The sequence below is a fragment of the Bufo gargarizans genome, chromosome 5 (genome assembly GCF_014858855.1).
Source record: "Bufo gargarizans isolate SCDJY-AF-19 chromosome 5, ASM1485885v1, whole genome shotgun sequence".
Classification (NCBI taxonomy): domain Eukaryota; kingdom Metazoa; phylum Chordata; class Amphibia; order Anura; family Bufonidae; genus Bufo; species Bufo gargarizans.
The window spans coordinates 75781797-75807671 of NC_058084.1; the positions used below are offsets into that span (position 1 = coordinate 75781797).

The 25875-nt window shown below is 45.7% G+C and overlaps 1 protein-coding gene across 2 annotated transcripts in view; it reads left to right on the plus strand.

The window, feature by feature from the left end:
• The first annotated feature begins 1484 nt into the window (after positions 1-1484).
• The window catches only part of CPNE3 (copine 3), an 85832-nt gene continuing 61441 nt past the window's right edge, over positions 1485-25875 (plus strand). The window contains exon 1 of one of the 2 annotated variants that reach the window (XM_044292928.1): positions 1485-1562. The gene's annotated coding sequence lies outside the window, so the exon portion shown is untranslated. Of the gene's footprint in view, positions 1563-1598; positions 1718-25875 lie in introns of those variants that run through there. The other variant, XM_044292927.1, reaches the window with a different exon arrangement.

Sequence of the window (25875 nt, forward strand, 5' to 3'; positions counted from 1 at the left end):
AGATCCGGATGCGTTCAGTGAAAACTGAGCGATTTCGCAAACAAGTACATTCAGTTTTGTTTGCGATCACGTTCAGTTTTTTCCGCGCGAGTGCAATGCGTTTTAATGTGTTTTGCATGCGCGTGATAAAATACTGAATGTCTCTTAGCAACATCTCTTATCAACCATCCATGAAAATCGCATTGCATCCTCTGAAACCTGCCACCAAATACGACCTGCTGATGATTTTTCCGCCGTTGATTTCGGCGTGTGAACTCAGCCTACGGCCCCTTTCACACAAGCGAGTATTCCGCGCGTGTGCAATGCGTGTTGCAAAGCACCCGCACCGAATCCAGACCCATTCATTTCAATGTGTCATGAGCGTTGGTTTTCACGCATCACTTGCGCGTTGAAAATGGCAGCATGTTCTATACTCTGCGTTTTTCACGCAACGCTGGCCATATTGATGTGAATATTTATATCACGCGCGTGCAAAACGCATTCAAACGCTCAGAAAAAACTGAACGCGATCACAAACAAAACTGAATTTACTTGTTCGTGAAATAGCGCAGTTTTCACTGAACGCATCTGGACCTAATGCATACACGCTCGTCTGCAAGGGGCCTAAAAGTGCAAAATGTGCAAATAAGCCCGCAGAATCACAAAGCCCTATTTTGCAACATTTTGAAACCAGAATTCTGGCGCGTAGGGCGTGAACCTCCCCCCCGCCCCCCTATTAGACGGGATTATTATCTGCCTGACTCTCCATGGCGCCTCTAGTCACTCAACCCTGTGTAATATGGTGGTGCTTTATAACCACAGGGTGATAACATCCATAATTCCTACATGTTTTAGGGTACATTCGCACTTGCGGCAGAGTGATCCGGCAAGCAGTTCCGTCGCCGGAACTGCCTGCCGGATCCGTCAAAACGTATGCCAACTGATGGCATTTGTAAGACTGATCAGGATCCTGATCCATCTTGCAAATGTATTGAAATGCCGGACCCGTCTTTCCGGTGTCACTTGGAAAAACGGATCCGGCATTTATTTATTTTTTATTTATTTTTTTCGGTCTGCCTAGATCCAGCACTCTGGTATTTTGAATGGCATTCAGGCAAGTGTTCCGTTTTTTGGGCCGGAGATAAAACCGTAGCATGCTGCGGTATTATCTCCCTCCGTGATCAGTCAAAAAGACTGAACTGAAGACATCCGGATGCACCCTGAACAGATTGCTCTCCATTCAGAATGCATTAGGATAAAGCTGATCAGTTCTTTTCCGGTATAGAGCCCCTAGGACGTAACTCTATGCCGGGAAAGAAAACCGCTAGTGTGACAGTACCCTTACATAAAACAGACACATAACCCGTGTGTGAACCAGTCCTGCCAGGCAGGCTGCACGGCCCAGCACACTGCCCCCATCATGAGGCGGCTCTCTGCTGTGTGGATTTAGCAGAATGTAGGAAATCCTGTCAGGGTGCTGGGAGGGGAGAGTGAGGGAGGGAGTAGGGAGGAGAAGATTTCTCTCAGCTCACCACACAACACACTGACTACAGGAGCTGACATCGCCCGGCTGGTATACAGAGGTGGGTGCCTGGGTTCTGGCCTCTAGATACATGGGTTGTGTTGGGTGCTGGGTGCTGGGTGGGGTAGATCCACACTTACTCTCTGCAGGTCGTGTGTCTGTGGGAGCAGAGCTAAATAAGGAAGGGCCCAGTGAAACGTTCTGGTCACTGCTAATGTAAGTACTGCCATAGTAATGCCTCACACGGTAGTATGTGGGTGTGTATATGTATACCTATGTGCCATGCATACAGTATTTACTGTGGGGCTTTGTGACAGAATTGTTGACACAAGGTTTGGCCCATTCTTCTCATTGTCTGTACAGAAGAAAAAGTTTTTGGTGAGCAGCTGAACGTCGTGTCCGTATTACGTACGCATTCACATGCTGATGATAGACGCATCTTATCCTCTAGGATTTACATAAAAGCAAATGGTGAAGTTTAGATTTGCTTTGATAACGGTCTACACAACGGCCAAGGTTTATTGGCCATGTGGGCTAGGCCTCTGCCAGATCCCTGTTGACTATAATGGGATCCAGCCGTGATCATCTGTTAACAGAAATGTGAACGCAGCTTTAGGGCCCATTCACACGACCGTAGTGCCGCTGTGCTCTTGTTGTGGACCACAAAACGCCGTTGTGCAAAACACTGGCACCGGCCATGTGAACTCCGCGTTGCGGTGCTGATCCAATGACTTCAATGGGTCAGTGATCTGCAAGATAAGACAAGTCCTATGTAGTGTTGAGCGAACTTGTGTTTTAAGTTCAGCGTCTAAAGTTCGGGTTATCGAAGAATCGTGTTATGCATTCTAAATTCCGTGATGGTCCGTGGTAGCGGAATCCATAACGCGATTCTTCATAACCCGAACTTTAGACGCTGAACTTAAAACACAAGTTCGCTCAACACTAGTCCTATGTTTTGCGGCACAGACCTGGAAGCCTACGGAAACGCATGGAAGCCCTTCTGTGGGCTTCTGGATCCATGCCTCCGCACCGCAAAAGATAGGAAATGTCCTATCTTTCGCTGTATTGAAGTCAATGGGTCCAGATGGCGATACAGAATTCACATGCCAGTGCCCGTGTCTGGTCTGCAGCACGGGCATGGCGGCACTGTTGTTGTGTAAATGGGCCCTGGTATTCTCTAGGAGAGACTAATAATGGTTGTGCTCCTGAGCACTGATGGCCAGTTTCCATTGTTCGCCCGCGAACACATGCGGGCTGCCATCTTAACTCACAAGTCCGGCGAGGCACAGGTAAGCCCTTACCTGTGCCGCGAGCCGGTCTGAAACAAATGCGGTCACCAGGAGCAGGCAGTTACGAGAACAGCCCGATGAAGGCCCCCCGACACTGCACTGTAGAGATTCACTAATACCATTTTCTTGCGTATTAAGGCACGCCACTTACCTGCTCGCTGTTACAACTGCAGCGGTGATAGGTCATCAATATAAGAAAGCAGACAGCCCCTTTAAGCATCCATTCACACATCCGTGTGTGTTTTGCGGATCCGCAAAACACGGAAACCGGCAATGTGCGTTCCACATTTTGCGGACTGCACATCGCCGGCACTAATAGAATATATCTATTCTTGATTTTAATGTGTCTGTTCATATATCAGTAGTTTTGTACTGATTGTGAGTCAGTGAAAAAAAAATCACAGAGAAATGCCTTAGGCCTAGTTCACACGTCAGTGATTTTCATCAGTGAGCCAAAACCAGGATTGGAGCCTCCACAGACATAGGGCCAGATATATCATTAGGCAAAGTCACTTTTGTGGAGTGGAAAAGTCGCAAAAAAAGTCCCAAAGGCTAAATCTGCGCACAAATTTGCGACTTTTTTCTGCTCTGCACTATGCTCGCCAGTTTTCTGAAAGTGGGCGTGTTTTCGTATGTAAATTAATCTCTAGACAGATTTACTATTGGGACTTTTTTAAAAAGTCGCAAAAAAGTCGCAACTTCACTCCAGTGAGGACCATGCTTATCTTATGAGACTTTTTAATAGAACATGCGACTTATTCATAAAGATGTGCGACTTTTGTAAAGCTGCTTACTGACGGATAAACTGCTACCGTCAAACCACATTTATTACAGTCTTAAAGGGGCGATCATAAATCTGACTTGGCTAAAACTGACTTTAGCCATATGTTAAAGTGGAGTGAGCTGTCAGAGTCATGATAAATCTGGCCCACAAGGTATAAGGGAAAGATCTGCACCTGTTCTGTGTTTTTGACTTACACCTGGTGTTGGCTCACAATCACTGACCAAATCACTGAAGTGTGAACCAGGCCTTACTTTGGTCCGTGATGCGGACCAAACATGCCCATTAAAGTCTATGGGTCAGTGTAAAAACCACTGAATATATGGACGGCATCTGTGTTTGGACCTTTTCTCAATGACCACTGATAGATGCTCTAGAAATTAATTTTCAGCTAAACATTGTCCATGGAATACAGATGACACACAGAGGGCAAAAAACGGGCACACAGATTTTTTTTTCATGAACATCAAATGGACACGGCGAATGAGGCCTCAGTGTTTGGTCAGTATTTGATCAGTGATTTTCATTGGTGGTTGTGAGCCTAAGGGCTCATGCACACGACCGCGTGCTGGCTGTTCCGTGCATTGGGGACCTCAATTTGCGGTCCCCAATGCACGGCAACATCCGTGCGGCGGCCGCAGACAGATTCGGACCCATTCAACTTGAATGGGTCCATGATCTGTCCGCACCGCAAAAAAGTAGTGCATGCACTACTTTTTTGAGGTGCGGAGGCATGGACAGAAAACCCACAGAAGCACTCCGTAGTGCTTCCGTGGGCTTCTGTTCTGTGCCTCAGTTCTGCATCTCCCAGATTGCGGACCCATTGAAGTGAATAGGTCCGTGATGCGGAATGCACACGGCCGGTGCCCATGTATTGTGGACCCGCCGTATGCGGGGCGCAATACAGCCACGGGGGGCACACGGTCGCGTGCATGAGCCCTAAACCAGGTGCGGGTCAAAAACACAGCACAAGTGCAAATCTTTCCCTCGTATATGATCTCTGTGGAGGCTCCACTTGTGGCTTTGGCTCACAATCACTGATCAAACACGCTGAAAATTAATTTCCAGAACGTCTCCTACCAATGGTCCGTGAAAAGGTACTGACGGATCGCGATGCCGTCCATGTTATCAGAGGTTTTTCATGGACCCATAGACTTCAATGGGCGGTCTGCATCACAGATTAAAGTAGGGCATGCTCCGTGATTTTTCAATTGTGAAAAATGACTGATGTGTGAATAGCCATAATAAAAATCAGCGTGTACATGTGCTGCACGTGGAGAACACAGAGAGCACACATCCGTGATTCAATGGGAACAAGGCCAGACTGTAAAAGCGGCCGTAAAGTGTACCGCCAGGGATACTCCCCCTCCTGATCTGGCATTGAGTTTGGATGGTAGATTTTGTCCACGGGTTCGATTGCAGGGACCTTCTCCGCTCTGATAGCAAATTGCACAAGAGGGTGCCCTCAGGTTGAAATACTCAGCAGAAAAACAAGGATAGGCCATGAATATCAAAATCTTGGAGAACCCCTTTAAGTAGTCCCGCTTATGTAGTATAATTGAGAAATAGTGAGCTACGTTATAACTGATAAGTAATCTGTTCATTCATGATGCTGTCATTTTACTACACGGAAAAAGACACCTCTGTGATTTATTTATGACTCGTTTCGGGAATTTAGAGAGTGTCTCAAAACCTCCGGACTCTTGGAGTGACTATGACTCATTTATTTCCATGAGATTTGTGTTTGTGCTATCATGACGGTGCTGAGGTCACTGCTGGCTTTCGGATTTCTATATAATGGGACTGATCTAGGAATCAGGACTGTTGTTCTTGACGGCACTTACAGGGTGATCTGTAATACGAGAGCTCGTGAGCCTAAGGTAAGTCCATTATAATGGAGTTGTGTCTCACAGCGGTTCTCCTGTTGGATTTGGGAGTGATATAATTATAAAGGCGGCCAGTGATGGTTCTCTTTACAGCAGCCTATACTCTGCGTCTGGTGTTCGAAACGTAGGATGTTGTGAAGTGTTATAGGACTTGAAATTACTGAAAACCGCAACGCAATTATTGCATGGATCGCCGTACGCCCATGGGATAAGTAATGTGTTGATAAATCCAATGGAGATAGAAAATTGCTACCGCTACCTAACTTTTTGGGTTACCTTTTAGGGCTCAGTGCACACAAACGTGTTTTGTTTCCTTGCCGTTTTTTTTTTGGGGGTGGACCGTACGCGAAACCATTAAAAAAACACGGAAGTTACTCCGTGTGCATTCCATTTTCGTATCTCTGTTCCGCAAGTAGGTAGAACATGTCCTATTATTGTCTGCATAATGGACAAGGATAGACTGTTCTATTAGAGGTCAGCTGTTCCGTTCCACAAAATACGGAATGCACACAGACGTCATCCGTAGTTTTTGCGGAACAAAAAATACATACGGTCATGTGCATGAGCCCTTAAGTAGAGATGAGGGAATAGATTCTAAATTAATCATATTTGTTACAAATTTCCCCCAAAATTTGTATTCTAGTGAGTCTGAAACTTTTACAATTCATTTCGGACAATTCAGTAAAAACGACTATTAAAGGTCAGCAGACCGAGAAGAAGGCATCTGCCAACTTAAGGCGATCATTTTTGGATCATTTTTGTATGGAAAAACAAAAGAAAAATCCTGGCACTGCAGTGAGTTATTGAATCGTCTACCATCTGTTTACCCATAGCCATATACAGTGTGTCACTTTGACATTAAGGCTACATGCACACGACCGTGCTGTTTTTTGTGGTCTGCAAACCGCGGGTCCGCAAAAAACGGAAGCCGCCCGTGTGCCTTCCGCAATTTGCAGAACAGACGGCCATTGATATAACTGCCTATTCTTGTTAGTTTTGCGGACAAGGATAGGACATGCTGTCCGCATCTTTTGAGGCTCCATTGAAATGAATGGGTCCGCATCCAAAGCCAAAACGGCGGCTTGGATGCGGACCCAAACAACGGCTGTGTGCATGAGGCCTAATAATGCTGTTTTGGTGTAAAAGAGCTTGAAAGTGGTTGGCTACAGTCCTAGGAGACCCCAGAGAGTCATACAGGACCCTTCATGGTAATTGGGGCTCTTTTATTTATTCGGACCGAATAGAATCTGATGGCTGATGCATGCGAATTAGATGTGAAATGAATTTCAAGAAACACTTTTAAGTTATTATGTTGGCCCACTAAGTGTACATGCACACGGGCGAAGGTTGATAAACAGAAGTTCTTCACCAAAATCTGCATGTTCTACTATCGTTTTTTGTTGCGGATTTGAAGCGCATATGCCTTAGATCTCAACCTTGCTTTGCAAAGGGTGAAATTTTCACACAAAAATCTCCAAAAAACGCACAAACAATTGACATGCTGCGAATTTCTAAATCTGCACAGTTACATCAGAGTAGACAAATCCCACGAACGTGCGCGCCCCGTGGCCGTGCTGTGGGCCGCAATGCACGAACACCGACCGTGGGGCAGCCCCAGTGGATCGCGGACCCATTCACTTTAATGGGTCGGCGATTTGGCCGTTCCGCAAAAAAATAGGACATGTTCTATCTTTTTGCGGAACGGAAGCACAGGACGAAACCCCACGGAAGCTCTCCGTAGTGCTTCTGTAGGGTTCCGTTACGTGCTTCTGTTCCGCACCATTCCGAATCTCCAGATTTGCAGACCCATTGAAGTGAATGGGTCCGCATCTGTGATGCGGAATGCCCACGGAACGGCGCCCGTATACTGCGGATCCGCAAATGCGAATGCAATGGGCAGCACACGTTCGTGTGCAGGAGGCCTTATGCTGCGGTTTTTCCGCACCAAAATCTGCAATGTGTGCGGGTAGCCTAAGACTCGAGCTGGAACCAGGAATGGTTTTTCTGGCTCCTAGTACATGATATTATGTCCAGTCGTGATGAAAAAGACCTTGTGTTTTCCTCTATAACACTGCTATAAATTGTCCAGCCCGTGCAGCGTGACAATCAGTTGTAAATGAATGGAGTAGATGTCTTGTGTGAGGAACAATTCTAGCAATAAGGACAGTACAATAGAAATATTGCGGGAGACGTGAGTCCTGCGAGGGTCTGCCGCTGTGGCATCTTGGCATTCACACTGGTACTCAGATAGAAACCTGCAGCAGGAACTCGCAGCCGTCCTCACCTCTCAGGTCCTGGGTGTTCTGCCAGTGTCATTGCTGCTCAGTACCTAGACAATCTGCTCCTAAAATAAGTCACCTTTAATTGCTATGGTTACTTTGGTGCTGATTTATTTAACTTCATTTTCTCCCTAAAATTAAGGCAATTTTCTGTATAGTCTTCCTTAAATCTGTCACCTAGAGAACTTAAACCAAAGGTATGTCCTTACCGCATTTCATACCTTCTTTCCATATGTTTTTCTTTTGTTTTTGGAGCTGGTATTAGGCTGAGTTCACACGAGCGTGACAGATTTGGTCCGGATGCGTTCAGGGTGTGTTCAGTTAAACTCGCACCATTTTGCAAGCAAGTTCAGTCAGTTTTGGCTGCAATTGCGTTTAGTTGTTCAGTTTTTTCCGCGCGGGTGCAATGCGTTTTGATGCGTTTTTCACGCGCGTGATAAAAAACTGAAGGTTTACAAACAACATCTCCTAGCAACCATTAGTGAAAAACGCATTGCATCCGCACTTGCTTGCAGATGCAATGCGTTATTAACGCAGCCCCATTCACTTCTATGGAGCCAGGGCTGCGTGAAAAACGCAGAATATAGAACATGCTGCGATTTTAAAGCATTGCAGAAGTGATGCATGAAAAAAAATGCTCATGTGCACAGCCCCATTGAAATGAATGGGTCAGGATTCAGTGCAGGTGCAATGCGTTCACCTACTGCATTGCACCCGCGCGGAAATCTCGCCCGTGTGAACTCAGCCTTATAGCTTCATAAAATCCACATGCTAATGAGGCATTAAGGTGTCCTTAAGGAGGAATTAAGGCGTTATTTTCATTCAAAGGTGCCCAGGAACGCCCCCATCGAGTCCCAGGGCCCTCCCCCTACATAGCCCAAGCACGCCTCTCCTCCCCTCAAACACTACGCCCCCAGCAGCGTTGTCAAAGCCCCCTCGCTACATCACTAGCAGCCGATAACAACGCCCACCCTTTCCCTCCAGCATAGCCAACAGGAGCAGTGCCGAACACTGGCTGCGCTCTTCCAGTTCTACTCAGGGAATCAGCTTCAACTGTTTCGCTGGGCATGCGCCGAACCCAGTGACATTTACGGCGCATTCCCAGTGAAACGGTTGAAGCTGATGCCCTCAGTTGAACTGGAAGAGTGCAGCCAGTTTCTGGGCACCTTTGAAAGAAAATAATGCCCCTCAGGGCACCTTAATGCCTCATATGGCTGAAAGTGTATTTTATGAAGGCTAGCAGAAGGACCTGGCTTTGCACGGGTATATTTCATCTATTTCATTTAATGTTTGTGTCATTAAAACATATCAACAGTATCCCCCATAACAGTGACCTCTACAGCACCATGCCCCACTGTCTGCTGAGCTGTGTATCTAATTCTATCCTGTGATACTGTCTGCTGAGCTGTGTATCTAATTCTATCCTGTGATACTGTCTGCTGAGCTGTGTATCTAATCCTATCCTGTGTGATACTGCCTGCTGAGCTGTGTATCTAATCCTATCCTGTGTGATACTGCCTGCTGAGCTGTGTATCTAATCCTATCCTGTGTGATACTGCCTGCTGAGCTGTGTATCTAATCCTATCCTGTGTGATACTGTCTGCTGAGCTGTGTATCTAATATCCTATCCTGTGTGGGACTGTCTGCTGAGCTGTGTATCTAATCCTATCCTGTGTGATACTGCCTGCTGAGCTGTGTATCTAATCCTATCCTATGTAATACTGTCTGCTGAGCTGTGTATCTAATACTATCCTGTGTGATATTGTCTGCTGAGCTGTGTATCTAATCCTATCCTGTGTGATACTGTCTGCTGAGCTGTGTATCTAATCCTATCCTGTGTGATACTGTCTGCTGAGCTGTGTATCTAATCCTATCCTATGTGATACTGTCTGCTAAGCTGTGGACCTAATCCTATCCTGTGTGATACTGTCTGCTGAGCTGTGTATCTAATCCTATCATGTGTGATACTGTCTGCTGAGCTGTGTATCTAATCCTATCCTGTGTGATACTGTCTGATGAGCTATGTATCTAATCCTATCCTGTGTTATACTGTCTGCTGAGCTGTGTATCTAATCCTATCCTGTGTGATACTGTCTGCTGAGATGTCTATCTAATCCTATCCTGTGTGATACTGTCTGATGAGCTGTGTATCTAATCCTATCCTGTGTAATGCTGTCTGTTGAGCTGTGTATCTAATCCTATCCTGTGTAATGCTGTCTGTTGAGCTGTGTATCTAATCCTATCCTGTGTAATGCTGTCTGTTGAGCTGTGTATCTAATCCTATCCTGTGTGATACTGCCTGCTGAGCTTTGTATCTAATCCTATCCTGTGTGATACTGTCTGCTGAGCTGTGTATCTAATATCCTATCCTGTGTGATACTGTCTGCTGAGCTGTGTATCTAATCCTATCCTGTGTGATACTGTCTGCTGAGCTGTGTATCTAATCCTATCCTGTGTGATACTGTCTGCTGAGCTGTGTATCTAATCCTATCCTGTGTGATACTGCCTGCTGAGCTTTGTATCTAATCCTATCCTGTGTGATACTGTCTGCTGAGCTGTGTATCTAATATCCTATCCCGTGTGATACTGTCTGCTGAGCTTTGTATCTAATCCTATCCTGTGTGATACTGTCTGCTGAGCTGTGTATCTAATATCCTATCCTGTGTGATACTGTCTGCTGAGCTGTGTATCTAATCCTATCCTATGTAATACTGTCTGCTGAGCTGTGTATCTAATATCCTATCCTGTGTAATACACTCTGCTGAGCTGTGTATCTAATATCCTATCCTGTGTGATACTGTCTGCTGAGCTGTGCATGTCGTTGTGTAGCTCTAGCCTAAAGCTGACCTACAGCAGTGGAGAAAAATGGCTGGGTTGTTATGGAAACCTGGAGTAAAACTGTGTGTATGTGTAGACTAAGAACCTGCGAGCTTCTATTGGCTGATAAGGGGCATGTGACCATGTGTATGGCAGTTGGTAGTGATGATCAAGCATGCTCGGCCGAACACCATCTCGATGGCAATGCTCGAGTCTCCGCCCCGCACGTTTCTTGGCTGCCTATGCAGCCAAAAAACGTGCAGGTAAGTACTGGCTTCACTGTAATGCCGTAGCCATGTTGGTTGCTGGCATTACAGTGATTGGCTGGCCGGAACGCGTCATGGGGTGCTATATAGCACCCCATGACGCATGTTCGGCTCATTATTGTGCTGAGGAAGGGACAGACAGTGTAGGGAGTGATTTAAGAATATTTTTACCACCAAAACTTTTTTCAGAGACCCAAAAGTCGTTTTAATGACTATTGTGTGTGTGTGGCAGCAGCAACCTATATTTATAGCGCAAACTCCGCTAAATTGCTAAAACTTTACAGACCCAAAAGTCCTTCTAAGGACTATTGTGTGTGTGGAAGTAATATCTATTTTTAGCGCATCCTGCACTAAATGGCGTACAGCAGTTAGGCAGCTGCAGACAGCTGCGCCACATCTCCAGTGTAAAGTGTGCACATCCCCAAAAAATCTGTGACATACAGTGTACTTTTTCAATAGACAGTGTCTGCTTCTGACAGTGACATAACCAGTACCACATCTGCAGTGTAATGTGTGCGCTGAAAAAATGTATCTGTGATATACAGTGTACTTTTCCCGTGGACTGTGTTCGCTGCAGACAGTGACATTAACTGCGCCACATCTCCTGTGTAAAGTGTGCGAATCCAAAAAATATCTGTGACATACAGTGCACTTTGTCAATAGACGGTGTCCGCTTCTGACAGTGACATTACCAGGGCCACATCTGCAGTGTGCGCTTCAAAAATTTACCTGTGACATACAGTGTACTTTTTTGCATAGACGCTGCAAACATATAACGTTTCCTCATCCCAAATACCTGTGACATTCCCTGTGAATTTTCATTAGCCGCTAGTGACAGCATTGACATTTCCTGCGGGATATCTCCTGTGTGACGTTTCCACATCTCGGATACCTTTTTTAATTTGTTTGCGCATACACTTCCAAATCCTACGCTACTGTACGTGTGACAGACTTTCAATCATATATAACATTTAATATGAAGAAGGCGAGCAGTAAGGGACGTGGCAGTGGCCGTGATACTGATGGTGCACGCAGAGGCCGTGGCCCTGGGTGCAGTGAAACTGTAACTGCTGCCAGAGCACAAGAAAAACAATCATCCACGATACCTAGCTTCATGTCCCAGTATGCAGGGCGGCGCAGGATGCCACTCTTAAAGTCAGACCAGTGCGACATGGTGGTTGGTTGGATTGCAGCAGATAATGCTTCCAGTCGGTTAAGCACCACCCTGTCTTCCACCAAGTCCAGTCTCAGTAGCCAAGAGTCTGCTTAACCCAATCCTCACCCTGATCCTCCTACCTCCCACCGTGGAGAGTTTGGGCAAGCAAGTGATCCCACACTCGGATATTTGGCCCTCTTGCCAAGCACGCTTGAAGAGGGACAGATCTCGTGCCCTGATTCCCAAACTCTTGAGCATCCACAATCACAAGAAGATGACGGTGGGGAACGGCAATTACTGTTTAATGAGGGGGATGATGATGAGACACAGTTGCCAATAACTCAACGGCAATTAGTGTCTCAAGAGGTTGACAAATGTGTCTTATCCTCTTCATCAATCACTGAGATAGTGGTTAGGTCAACAAATCAGGAGGATGAGCAGAGTGAGGAAGTGGAAGAGGAGGTGGTGGACGATGAAGTCAATGACCCAACCTGGGAAGGTGGAAAGCCGAGCGAGGACAGCAGTACAGAGAGGGAGGGATCTGCCGCACCGCAACACGCTGGAAGAGGTAGTGGGGTGGCAAAAGGGAGGAGGAGGGCTACACCAAACAGGCCTTGCGGAAATCTCCCTTGCCAAGGGGTAGGTGTTCTGCAGTAGAAAGTGCGGACAACAAAAGAATTGTAGTTTTCAACCTGTGCTGTACCAAAATAACCTGGGGTGTGAACAGTAGCAACCTCACCACCACCAGCATGATCCGCCACATGGCATCGAAGCACCGTAATAAGTGGGACTAACACCTGGGTCCACAATCTGTGTATGCGGGTCACACCACTGCCTCCTCTTCCCCTGTGTTAGGTGCTGGCAAATCCCCTGTTGAAGGCGCAGGCCCGGATGCTTCCCCCCCCCCCCTGCACCTGGACCTTCGCAAGCATGATCAGCAACCACATCCATTTCCGTGTCCCAGCGCAGCGTCCAAATGTCATTATCCCAGGCATCTGAACGCAAGCGCAAATACCCAGCCACCCAGGCCATAGCACTAAATGCGCAGCTTTCCAAATTACTAGCCCTGGAAATGTTGCCATTTAGGCTTGTGGACACTGAGGCCTTCTGGAGCCTGATGTCGGCAGCCGTCCTGCGTTACACAGTCTCCAGCCGCCACTATTTTTCAAGGTGTGCCATGCCCACCTTACACCAACATGTGTCCCGTAACATCACACGTGCCCTGACCAACGCAGTTACTGGCAAGGTCCACTTAACCACAGACACATGGACAAGTGCATTCGGCCAGGGACGCTACATTTGCCTGACCGCACACTGGGTGAATGGTGTGGAAGCCAGGAGCGAGTCGTACCCTGGGATGGCACAGGTGCTACCGACGCCAAGGATTGCGGGCCCTAATTCCATCAGAATTTCCGCACCACCTACGTTAGTGTCTCCAACCCCCACTTCTCCTCCTCCACCTCCGAATTATCTGCGTGCAGCACCAGTCAGTCATCATTTGGTAGCTGGAAGCAGTGTAGCACTGCAATGGGGAAGCAGCAACAGGCCGTGCTGAAGCGGATATGTTTAGAGGACAAACAGCTCACCGCCGCAGAGCTGTGGCAGGAGATAAGAGACCAGACTGTTGTGTGGCTCTCGCCACTCAACCTAGAACCAGGCATGTTTGTGTCTGATAATGGCCGTAACTTGGTGGCGGCTTTGGAGCTCGGGAACCTCACACACATCCCATGCCTAGCCCACGTCTTAAACTTAGTGGTTCAGCGGTTTCTCAAATCCTTCCCCAATTTGCCTGAGCTACTGGTGAAAGTGCGCCGCGTGTGTGTACATTTCCGAAAGTCATCGACAGCTTCAGCTGGTCTGTCAATGCTGCAGCAGCGCTTGAAATTGCCAGCTCAGCTGCTGTTGTGCGATGTGAGCACACGCTGGAACTCTACGTTCCCCATGTTGGCCAGGCTTTGTGAGCAGCAGAGGGCAGTAGTGGAATACCAGCTGCAACATGGTCGTCGCCTTTCCAGTCAGCTTCCGCTATTCACAAGCGAGGAGTGGGCATGGATATCTGACCTCTATGAGGTTTTAAGAAACTTTGTGGAATCAACACAGATAATGAGCAGCGATAACTCTATTATCAGTGTCACCTTCCAACATCTGTGTCTACTCAAACTCTCCCTGCTCACAATTAAGGACGACGCTTTGCCTGTGGAAATGGGGGAAGACATTACACAGGGTGATAACCAGACCACCCTCAGTTCATCTTCTCAGCACGAATTGACGATGAAGAGGAGGAGCATGAGACGGTTGCCTCCGCTACAGAGGGTAGTACCCATGGAAGTTTAAGTCCACCTGTTCTGCATTGGTGGGTGGAAGAAGATGAGGAGATTGAGAGTGATCCTGATGACGACAGCAAAGTCTTGCCTGTTGGTACTCTGGCACACATGGCTGACTTCATGTTAGGCTGCCTTTCCCGCAACTCATGCGTTATTACGCATTTTAGACAACAAAGATTACTGGTTGTTCACCCTTCTCGACCCCCACCCCCCCCCTACAAAAAAAACTTCTCATCTCTCATTCCTCTGATGGAAAGGACGAGCATGTTTATAATTATATGGTTGAATCTTCTTTTTCTCATCCTCCTTCTCCTCTTCCATCATATCAACATGCTTATTCGTCGCAGATAATGCCCTCACATATATGCCCTTCGCATATAATTTTTTTAGAGGGTCAGCTCAGCTGTAGGCCATCGCATATAATTTTTTTAGAGGGTCAGCTCACCAGCAGGCCCTCCCCTACAATCTTTTACAGGGTAGGATCACCAGCAGGCTCTCACCTACAATCTTTTACAGGGTCAGCTCACCAGCAGGCCCTCACATTACATTTTTTAGAGGGTCAGCTCACCAGCAGGCCCTCACCTACAATCTTTTACAGGGTCAACTCACCTGAAGGCCATCGCATATAATTTTTTATAGGGTCAACTTTCCAGCAGGCCCTCACCTACAATCTTTTACAGTGTCAGCTCACCTACAGGCCCGCACATCAAATCTTTTACAGGGTCAGCTCACCAGCAGGCCTGCACCTAAAATATTTTACAGGGTCAGCTCACCTGCAGGCCCTTGCCTAATTATACCTAATAGGTAATTTGCGCACATGCTGCCTTGCTTGGATATGGTAGCCGTAGCTGTTTCTCAGGCTTCCTCTCCGGAATCTAACTCTGATTCCCCGTTACCCGTGGTCACCATGGTTGGCGCTGAAAATAACATCGAAAGTTGATAGGGCAGACATGCGAATGGATCGTCGCCGTCACTGGGACAAGCGATCGTCCCTAGGTTATCTAGAGTCACCAAAGCGGCAGTAGGCCCTCGCCCATGTTTTAGATGGCCAGATCAGCAGGCCCTTGCTCCAAATGTTTTTGAGGGTCACCAGCAGGTCATCAATCATAATTTTCCAAGGTTGTGTAACCAAGGGGGTATTGGAGTACCAGTTCCTTGTAATTTTTGGCAGCCCTTTCACTTAGTGCATAGGCTTTGAGTGTAGGAGTCCCACTACCTGAACAATTGTACCACAATATAAATGAGGGCCTCATTCACGTGATATACAGGTTGTATCGGAGTGCCTCTTCCTTGTAATTTTTGGCAGCACTTGTACTTAATGTACAAGTAAATATACAGGAAAGAATGTTTCCTAACAAATTTTCCTCTAAAATCGATTTTATCTTCGGTTTTGTGCGTATTATTGTCAGTCTGTAAAAGTGGCGTACTACTCGGACATCGTTCCCAGCAGCAACCTGGGAGTTTAAGATGCATCCAGACATCCTCCCCATGCTGTTCCTGAACCATTTCAATGGTGTTTCCATCAATTTCTGACCTTTTCCTATGAACCAGGCACCCTCCCCTCTTCAGAGCAGGGGGTGCCTGATTTAATGCTCGGCCAGAGCATCCGAGCACTTTGGTGCTTGATCAACACTAGCAGTTGGGATTTGAAGAGAAAGGCTTGTAATGGCTAATGCAGGTAAATTTTTGGGAATATCTCAGGAACGGTACGTCCTAGAGAGCTGAGACACGGTCAAAAACCTTCCCGGACACCTGATGTACCTGTGTGCTAAATTTGGTGAAGATCGGTTTAGTCGTTTTGGTCATGCATAAAGAACAGACAGACAGACTTCAGGACAGACAAAAACTCTATATAATTATTATAATACAAGCTCCAAGGAAAAAGATAAACATATGGAAAGAAGGTATGAAGTGCTGTAAGGGGATACTTTTGATTTAATATTGATTCTCTAGGTGACAGATTAAAAATTTGCTTCTGCAATGTGTCTAAGTCCTTCACCTAGTTCAGTGATAGGCAAACTGCGGCTCTCCAGCTGTTGCAAAACTACAACTTCCACCATGCCCTGCTGTAGGCTGAAATCTGTAGGCAGTCTTTGCATGCTGGGAATTGTAGTTCTGCAACATCTGGAGAGCCGCAGTTTGCCTATCACTGACCTAGTTGGTGGTGCTGCTGACTCAGACATAGTTTGTCAGAGTACTCCTCCTGTTTTAATGACTTTCTCTGCTCCCCTCTTCCCTTCTCTGTGTTAGGGCTCATGTGTGTCTGCCACTTTCTCTTTTTTTTTCCACTTCTGTAGAAAAGTCCTATCTGTGCCTGCAAAAAGGACAAGAATAGGATATGTTCTATTATTTATTTTTATTTTTATGGGGGCCGTGGAACGGACTTGCAGATGTGGACAGCATCTTCTGCTTCACCCCATTGAAATGAATGGGTCCTCATTCAATCCACAAAAATTGCGGATAAGATGCAGACCGAAACTATGGTTGTCTGCATGAAGAGGATCCAAGGAAGGCAGTAGATAAAGCATACACAGAGTAGTTTGCAGGGGGAAGACAGCAGCATCCTGGACACACAGATCCTGCATGTATTACTCGGAGGGACAAGGGGCAGCCTACCCCACATGAGAAAAGTATGAAGCTAGAGATGGGTTGTAAACTGAATATATGACAATGAATGAAGAAATGAAAACCGCAGACCGAAAACTAGTTCAACTTTAAAGTTACATTCACACCAAATAGGTTCATTGCAAACATTTTGCATACATCTAGTTGGCTTCTGCAGCATGTGCGTGGATCTTTTGCAGATAAATTGGATGGTTGCAGACTTTACACATTAGCTACGTGCAAAGTTTACTGCTGTTACAGTTGTAATTCAGATTCATAATCTTATTAATAGAAAATCTGCCTAGTTATGCAGAAATCCAGGTGTCCTTTATGATATTTATGTACAGGTCCTTCTCAAATAATTAGCATATTGTGTTAAAGTTCATTATTTTCTGTAATGTACTGATAAACATTAGACTTTCATATATTTTAGATTCATTACACACCAACTGAAGTAGTTCAAGCCTTTTATTGTTTTAATAGTGATGATTTTGGCATACAGCTCATGAAAACCCCAAATTCCTATCTCAAAAAATTAGCATATCATGAAAAGGTTCTCTAAACGAGCTATTAACCTAATCATCTGAATCAACTAATTAACTCTAAACACCTGCAAAAGATTCCTGAGGCTTTTAAAAACTCCCAGCCTGGTTCATTACTCAAAACCGCAATCATGGGTAAGACTGCCGACCTGACTGCTGTCCAGAAAGCCATCATTGACACCCTCAAGCAAGAGGGTAAGACACAGAAAGAAATTTCTGAACGAATAGGCTGTTCCCAGAGTGCTGTATCAAGGCACCTCAATGGGAAGTCTGTGGGAAGGAAAAAGTGTGGCAGAAAACGCTGCACAACGAGAAGAAGTGACCGGACCCTGAGGAAGATTGTGGAGAAGGACCGATTCCAGACCTTGGGGGACCTGCGGAAGCAGTGGACTGAGTCTGGAGTAGAAACATCCAGAGCCACCGTGTACAGGCGTGTGCAGGAAATGGGCTACAGGTGCCGCATTCCCCAGAAACAGCGGCAGAAGCGCCTGACCTGGGCTACAGAGAAGCAGCACTGGACTGTTGCATGTCATTCGGAAATCAAGGTGCCAGAGTCTGGAGGAAGACTGGGGAGAGGGAAATGCCAAAATGCCTGAAGTCCAGTGTCAAGTACCCACAGTCAGTGATGGTCTGGGGTGCCATGTCAGCTGCTGGTGTTGGTCCACTGTGTTTTATCAAGGGCAGGGTCAATGCAGCTAGCTATCAGGAGATTTTGGAGCACTTCATGCTTCCATCTGCTGAAAAGCTTTATGGAGATGAAGATTTCATTTTTCAGCACGACCTGGCACCTGCTCACAGTGCCAAAACCACTGGTAAATGGTTTACTGACCATGGTATTACTGTGCTCAATTGGCCTGCCAACTCTCCTGACCTGAACCCCATAGAGAATCTGTGGGATATTGGGAAGAGAAAGTTGAGAGACGCAAGACCCAACACTCTGGATGAGCTTAAGGCCGCTATCGAAGCATCCTGGGCCTCCATAACACCTCAGCAGTGCCACAGGCTGATTGCCTCCATGCCACGCCGCATTGAAGCAGTCATTTCTGCAAAAGGATTCCCGACCAAGTATTGAGTGCATAACTGAACATAATTATTTGAAGGTTGACTTTTTTTGTATTAAAAACACTTTTTTCTTTTATTGGTCGGATGAAATATGCTAATTTTTTGAGATAGGAATTTTGGGTTTTCATGAGCTGTATGCCAAAATCATCAATATTAAAACAATAAAAGGCTTGAACTACTTCAGTTGGTGTGTAATGAATCTAAAATATATGAAAGTCTAATGTTTATCAGTACATTACAGAAAATAATGAACTTTATCACAATATGCTAATTTTTTGAGAAGGACCTGTATTTTTAGTAGGCAGAGGGGGCTTTGGTTCCACCTCTGCTCTTCCTACAGCTATACCCTGGCCCTCATGCACACGACCATATGACGGGTCAGTATTGACCAACCCTCTGTACAGATGAGCACAGAAGTTACTTTGAAGACATTTTTGTGTTGATTGACCTTTTAAGAAAAGTAAGAAATCATTTACTGCATGCTACAGCCATGCATTCCCGCTATTCTTCCGTGTGTGAGCGAACAATAGCATTATGACGTAGCAGTGTCCGAGCCGTGGATGCCTCTGGGCAGATGTAGCCACCACTCTTCTCACCAGTCTGGTTCTAATGCCATAGAATAAACACACCCTTTGTCTATAATTAGGCCGTGTTTGCACAGCACAGTTGGCCTCTTTCACATGAATGATACGGATTGTGTAAGGGTCTGTTCAGTGAAAAACTGAAGGCTTTGCATGCAAGCTCAGTCACTGATATTGCAGTGTTTTCGTTTTTCTGTCCAGATAGCATCCATTCTTTTCACAAAGAAAAAATAAAGAATAAAACTCAACATCTCTCGGCGAAACACACTGCATCTGGAGACCTTCTGTTTTTCATGCAGGTACATGAAAAACGGACAATATAGAATATGCCGCAATTTTTATTTTTTCTTAACACAAAGATGATCAGTGAAAAATAATGATCCTGCGCCCAGACCTATTGAAATGAATGGGTCAGGATTTTCACACACACACAAAAAAAAAAGTTACCAAATGTGCATTGTATGAACAGGCCTTAAAGGGAGCCGTCTCCACCGGCCAGGCCTTGAAATCTCGCGCTGACGTAAACTGCTCTGTTTCGTCAACAGAGCAGTGATGAGCGTCTTAGTTAAATTTCAAGCAATCATTGAGAGGGGAGGAGTGTGGTGCAGTTGAAATTGGAGCAGCTGGGCTCTTGCCGATGGGTACTGCCCCCTGGCCTTTATTTTTTTTTCTTTGCAAATTTGCATATCAATATAAAGATCTTTAAAAAAATAATTACTGGTGACGTGATGACGTAGGGAGGAGGTACGTCGCTCCCAATCCTTCTACCTCGCTATGGTGAATTGCGGTGTCCGCATGGAACGGAGCCACTCTGGATGATGGCGGTGCCGCCGTGCTGTCTGTTAAGTTGGCACTCCCTGGGCCTAGGAGGCTGCGGGCTCCCACTTGGGTCTCTTTGTCCCCTCCACTAACCATAGACGGGCTCGGAAGGCTGGCGGTCTGATTCTTTCATCTATAGCTACCTCCTTCTGACTCGACGCTTCCTCCTGCCTTCCAGTTTCATGAATAAGCTATCTCCTTCTTCCACTTCACTCCTGATAGCATTGGAAGGTTTAGCTGTTTGAGTTTGTCGCTTTTATTTGTTTTCATCTCCCTCAATGTCTGCTCCTGGCTTTATGAAAAATTCATCTTCCGCCTCTATGAATAGGTTACCCCTCTTATGAGCTTTGAATGTGTCTCCCTGACCCCTTGGCCATTTATCAGACATATATATGTGTGGATAAGTGCCCACAGCCTGTGCGGTTTGTGATACTCCTGAATCTGATATCAAATAAGCATTGGGACTGACTTGGATGAACTGTTGCTGAATCTTCTTGAACTGCTTGGAAATTATTGGAAACTATTGGAACGGTTTATATTGAGGCAATTTTTTGCTTTTTTTTTTTTTTCCCCTGTGGCTTGTCTTTGTTTTTCACTTATTTCTTTTTCTTTTCTTTTTTCTCCTCCCTTGCTCCTCAACTTTATTTTGGAGTATTGAAATATAATTGAACCGGAGGAAAAGAAGGGAGAGAGAGGGAAGTGGAAAGGAAAGAAAAAGGGAAGAGGGAAAGGGTTTTTTAAAAAAAAAAAAAAGGGGGGAAGGAAATGGCCCCTAAACAAAGTAGACGTTCAGTGGGACATGCGTCTCAAAAAATGTGACCGACAACATTGGAAGCGACAAAAATAGACCAGTTTTTAAAGTCCCCAAATGTAATTACAAGAGCAGGACAAAAAGAGACGGCCGATATAAATGGTAAAAAACAAGTGCCGGATCCAGAGTGGGTGAAGTAATGGAGGAGGATCTTCAGAATGAAGAGGTGAGTAGGGAAGAGTTAAATGATTCATCTACTGTGGAGTCTGCCCCATTAATAGAAATGCTGGCCGCGGTAAAAAAAAATGGAGATTTAATACAGAACATCTCAACGCAGCTCGGGGTAATCCAGACAGATGTGGTCCTCCTAAGGGACGATGTTACAAAGATCCGGGACAGAGTTACAACTATAGAAAAAACAGTGGGGGCTTTGGAGAACGAAGCCAAACTATCCAAATCTGAAATTTCCACTTTAAGAATGGAGGTTAATACTCTTCAAAAGAAGGTGGGGGATCTGGAGGACAGGTCTAGGAGATGTCATCTGAGAATTTTAGGTCTACCCGAAGGCTCTGAAGAAAAAAATCCTGCCGAAATGATACAGACCCTAATTCAGGAAAAGTTTGGGAAGGAGCATTTCTCCCCTCCGTTTCTGATGGAAAGGGCACACCGGGTGCCAGGGGGTAAATCTATCCCTGGGAGACAGCCACAGATGCTTTTGGTGAAGATATTGACATCTCTGTATAGGGATACGGTTTTGAGAAGGGCAAGGGAGTGTCCTATTGTGTATAATGGAAGTAAATTGCTTTTCTTTCTGGATTTCTCTAAAGAGATCCAGGAAAAGAGACGCAGTTTTATGGTGCCAAAAAAACATTTACAGGAAAAGGTCATTAGATATTCATTTGTTTATCCAGCTAAACGGAGAATGATATTCAATGGTGAAACCCATATTTTTGAAACCTCGGACTCTGCTATAGACTGGCTGGACCGGAATAATATTTAAACAGGTTTTTTATGTTCGTTTTTTCCTTTTATTGTTCCCTTTTTCTACTTTAAATATCGGAGGGGGAGGGGTGATCTTAGGTGAGAGATCTGTGCAGTGATGTGGCAGATCAAGAAGTGTGGGGGGGATGGATGTGACACGGGTTGCAATGCGTCTCCTAAGGTGGGGTTGGGGGTGGAGATTTGGATTATATTTATAATAGGGGAATCTGTTGGCTGGTTTGATGGCAGTTAGAATTTTCTAGCCCCATGTTGCAGACGGGTCCAAATTGACAGAAGATGGGGCAACATATGTAGGTAGGGACAACAGAAGTAGGCAGGGCCAGTAATACCATAGTGCAGTGCAAAATACCACCCCAAATGAACCAAATACCACAGTGAAGCAAACAATACTGCCACCTGTGCCACAGTATTGAACTGTATCACTGTCCTAAGGATGTTAATACATTTGAATTCAGGAGGGCAAAGGGGGCTGCTGGCCAGGTGCATAAGAGAGAATTGGTTTATTAAGAACCTTGCTGGCGGCCATGAGGAGAGCTTGGCTGGCGCTCCTAGGCATCAGTGGCCAATCCGCCTCTGCTCAACACAGATCTTCAGTGTCTGTTCAGTGAAGATCCAACTCCCAACACCCTCAGCGATCAGCTGTGCTTGGTGTTACACCTCAATGACATTTGCTTGAATGGCGCTGAGCTGCACAAAGGCCATATAACTGGTGGACGTGAAGTCACAGGCTGAGGAAGAACCCACAAGGCTCAGGGAGCGCTGTGGCCCCTTTCAACAGCTGATTGGGAGGTGGGGAGGTGCCCAGAGTCAGACCCCAACTGATCAGATATTGATGACCATCAAGATTTCATGCCTCAAGTTCTACTCCTAGCTGGCACAAGCCTATGTTTAGTCAGCTGTGTTTATTTAGTACAGATATCATGTTTCAGCTTCATCTTTTATGACCTTAGATGCCGTATATATCTGTAGCCTGCCGTATATATCTGTAGCCTGCTTATTTTATGGTTGTCCTACTGAATGATTATATGGGATGTGAGATGGGTTGCGATACGTTTCCTAAGGTGGGTTTGGGGGTGGAGATTTGGATTATAATTATAGTAGGGGAATCTGTCGGCTGGTTTGATGGCAGTTAGAATTTTCACTTGGAATGTGCGAGGCCTTGGGGATAAGATTAAAAGACAGGCGGTTTTTAACCAGGTTCAGAGACAACTACCTGCGATTGTTTGCTTGGTGGAGACCCATGCTACTGCGCAAACTTATCATTCTACCTCTACTAGTTACTCTAGAGGTGTTACAGTTTTGATTCATAGGGGGATAGATTTTGTCTGTGAGGCATCCTCTACCGATAGGCAGGGGAGTTTATTTTTTTATTTTTATGGGAAACTCTCGGGAAGATTTCGTATTTTGGCCTTTGTTTATATTCCGCCCCCCCCCCCTTTTCTCTACAGGTACTCAATTGTTTATTAACCATTGTCAATCAGTGGCCTGAATGTCCCTCGCTAGTTATTGGGGACTCAGAAATAGACTATAATGGGGACGGGGACGGGGGCGGAGCTCCGGCGGCGAAAGGCCGCAGGACTAAAATTACTGCATGTCAGGCTTTTTAGTCCGGCGGCTTTCGCCGTGCACCGCCGTGCTGCGCCGGAGCTCCACCCCATCCCCATTATAGTCAATGGGGACGGAGCGGCGGCACGGCGAAATAGCCGCAGGACGGATCCGACATGGTGAACAGCCTGTCGGATGCGTCCTGCCGCAAGTGTGAAAGTATCCTGAAAGCAGGATATGTGGATAGATGGGAAAAGAGCTTACTCCTGCATAAGTAAATCTGGAAATTCTATGTATTGATAAATAAAAACCATCTCAGATTTATTAAATCGATGAAATACGAGGCCAGGTCGCTATCGGACCATGTGCCCCTATCTCATGAAATAACCAGGGGGGGGCAACGACTATAAAGTAAGACCTCTATTTAGATTGAACCCCCACTGGATTTTTATAATGGATCGGCATACTCATGAATTGGTCAAACAGGAGATGAGGCACTTTTGGGATAGTAATGAGAACACAGCTGGAGTACAATTGGTATGGGACACATTTAAGGCCTTTTATGAGGGGAATTTTTGTTAGTAATATTGCAATCTAAGGGATACGATCAATGAGTTCACCAGGCATAAAACATCAGGAAATAGGGAAATTATGCAGATGGTAAATCAGGCGTATGCCGATTTTCTCTTGGAAAAGGCCCAGCAGAGACTCTTTTTGAAGCATTTTGCTGAATTATATAACTCAGATGAAGAGATGAATTTGTATTTGGACTCTATTTCTCTTCCAGTTCTTACTGATACTCAGAGGGAGTTTCTAGATTCGGATCTCTCTCTAGAGGAGCTAGAGGCTGCACTGAAGGCATGTTCGGGGAATTCTTCCCCCGGGTCAGATGGACTCCCATATGAATTTTATCGTGAATATGGGGAGATTATCCTTCCTCGTTTATTGAGGGTTGTTTTAGGATCATTTGAGGAGGATAGCCTTCCAGAGTCAATGACAGAGGCTGTAATAATACTAATATTGAAAAAGGGCAAGGACCCCCTAGAAATAGGGTCATATAGGCCTATTTCTTTATTGAATACAAATATGAAGCTTCTCAAGAATTCTGGCTACAAGGCTATCCAAGGTAATTACGTCAATTATACACACAAATCAAAATGGGTTTATTCCTAATAAGGGTACTCACTATAATTTGCATTGTCTGTTTGCACACATACAGTCCTCTGGGGGGTCTCTCGCTCCATTCTGTCCTTGGATGCCTCTAAGGCGTTTGACAGGGTTGAGTTGGGATTCCTTTGGAAGGTTTTGGGAAAGATGGGATTTGAGTAGAGGTACCCATCAGGGTTGTCCTTTCTCTCCATTATTACTTGATATTTATATTGAGCCCCTCGCTGCTAGAATTAGGCAGGATTCTGGGATTGAGGGGTTTGGGGTACTAGGAATAGAGGATTGCATCTCTATACGCGGTTGGTGTGTTGTTTTTTATAAATCATACTAATACTTCACAAACTTATTCAAATAGTGAACGCCTTTGGTGCAGTCTCGAGCTTTGATATTAACTGGTCAAACACAATGCTTATGCCTGTGGATAGACCTGAATACTCTATTAAAGGGCTCTTGAGTTTACTTAGAATTTCTGGTTCATTTAAATACTTGGGCATGATTATATCTAGAGGTGGGACGAATCCAATTTTTTTTCTAATCTGAATCCGAAAAGGTTCTCGAATATATCGAATCTTTCGAATCTTGAATCCTACGAATCCTGTACATAATTGTGTGAACGGTGTAAGAAACAAAGTCAGACCGCGTCAGTTTGTCTGAACCTCCACCTCCCAGTCACGGTCGCACCCTATATGACAGCAATGCTCCTATCACTACAGAACATACAGGGTAATACAGCCCCATACCTCTTACATTCAGTGACGTCTCTTGTAGATGTTCTCTTTCCTCATCTTCTCCTTTCAGACCTTCAGACCAGACCACCATTTTTCAGCCATTTTTCGTCTCTGCAGCTTGACAAAAAAAAATCTTAGTTCACTACTTTTCCATCATCCTCCCATCTTCTGGACAAATCATCCTAACACCCCCAATACTGTGCCGCTGTGCTCCCCAATACTATACTGCAGAAACAGATAATACCCCTGATAATACTAGTACCACACAGAGCCCCCCATATAAAATACCCCTTTTTTGTGGCCTCAGTAGAGGCCTCATAGTGCCCACCAATAATGTGCCAATAAGAAGTGGCCCCACAGTGCCACCCAATAATGTGCCAGTAAGTGTCCCCATAGATGCCCCCCTAATCATGTGCCAGTATCAAGTGCGGAGTGCCTCTCTCCTCCCCCCCCATGTGCCGGTATCATAGTGCCATCTCCCCCCCAATGTGCCAGTATCATAGCGCCATCTCCCCCCATAATGTGCACCATTAACAGTGCCATCCACAGACCCCCCCATTGCCGCTCCAGTAGCTATAAAATGTGTAATTCTGATTAATAATCATGCTTCCCCCCTCTGTCTGTAGTATAACATTCAATGAATCTTACTCACAGGGCTACTGCTATCCTAATGCAGACCGGCCGGGCAGACGAGCAGCAGCGTCACTGACTGACGTCACCTGCCTGCAGACGGCTCAGGCAAGTGACGTCAGTCAGTGACGCTGCCGCTCGTCTG